The 973-nt window shown below is 42.7% G+C and overlaps 1 non-coding gene across 1 annotated transcript; it reads right to left on the bottom strand.

The window, feature by feature from the left end:
* Positions 1-408: 408 nt before the first annotated feature.
* On the bottom strand, positions 409-476 carry Trnag-acc. The gene has a single exon. It is a non-coding gene; the product is annotated as a tRNA-Gly (tRNA).
* Positions 477-973: the final 497 nt, after the last annotated feature.

Genomic DNA, 973 nt, shown 5'->3' with positions numbered 1-973 from the left:
TGTACGGAGCTGTGGCGCACACATCAAATTGAAATTACGAGAATATTTTCCAGATAAAACACCAGCTTTGACAGCAGTTGTGTATATGCCACTGTCATTAATGTGATCAGCTCTAATAGTAATAGTAATAGTAATAGTAATAGTCGCTTATATCCAGGCACATTGCCTGCTCACGGCGCTACGTACATTACTATCCCCGGTCATAGGACACTATATTACCTTCCGATACTCTTTCAACTCCCTGGGGATCATACAGCTATGCTGCATGTTAGGCGCAGTGAACTAAACATTCACATTGCCAGTACACCTCACATTTGACAGCTGGGTGAAGTGGGACAATGTGGATCTAAGAAATATCATGTCCAAGGATACTACACAGCTGTGCCCACCTCAGGACCCGAACATAGGTGCCTCCACCGGGAATCGAACCCGGGCCTTCAGCGTGGTAGGCTGACGCCTTACCACTTCACTATTGCGCTCTACCTCTGTCACATATGGGATTGAACTTCTGACAAGAACAACTTTGCTTCTTTTCTCCATTCTCTCGGCTTTTTGCAACTGAGAGTCTTCTAAATGAGCTCAGTTCTAAAATGAGTCAATCTCAAATTTGCTCATCAGCAAAGCCCATAGTTGGCCTTGTAGAATAGATAAACGTCTTACAATTACACTCCATAATCAGTAAGTAGGAATGTTTAATACAATTACCAGAATTACAAAACAAACAAACCTTGCTTAATTCCCCTTTCATCTCAGAAAGCTATTTATGCATTATTGCCCTCAATAAAGGTGTGTTTCAAATGATTGACTTTGATGGTCTTTCTTCGGTCTAACGAGAGCTCATTTATACACCAATACAAGCAGGGAAGAGCTTTGGGACCGTTCGACTATCTACGAGGGTGCACGACAACGTCGGGGACTGATAGGTTTGACAGATGAAGGTGCAAAGAGTATAGTTACAAAGGACGCTGAAGTT

The sequence above is a fragment of the Haliotis rubra genome, unplaced genomic scaffold (assembly GCF_003918875.1).
Source record: "Haliotis rubra isolate DU_JTF1 unplaced genomic scaffold, ASM391887v1 Scf725, whole genome shotgun sequence".
In the NCBI taxonomy this organism is placed as follows: Eukaryota; Metazoa; Mollusca; class Gastropoda; order Lepetellida; family Haliotidae; genus Haliotis; species Haliotis rubra.
The sequence above is the reverse complement of the archived record's forward strand: the minus strand, read 5'-3'. Positions and strand labels throughout refer to the sequence as shown.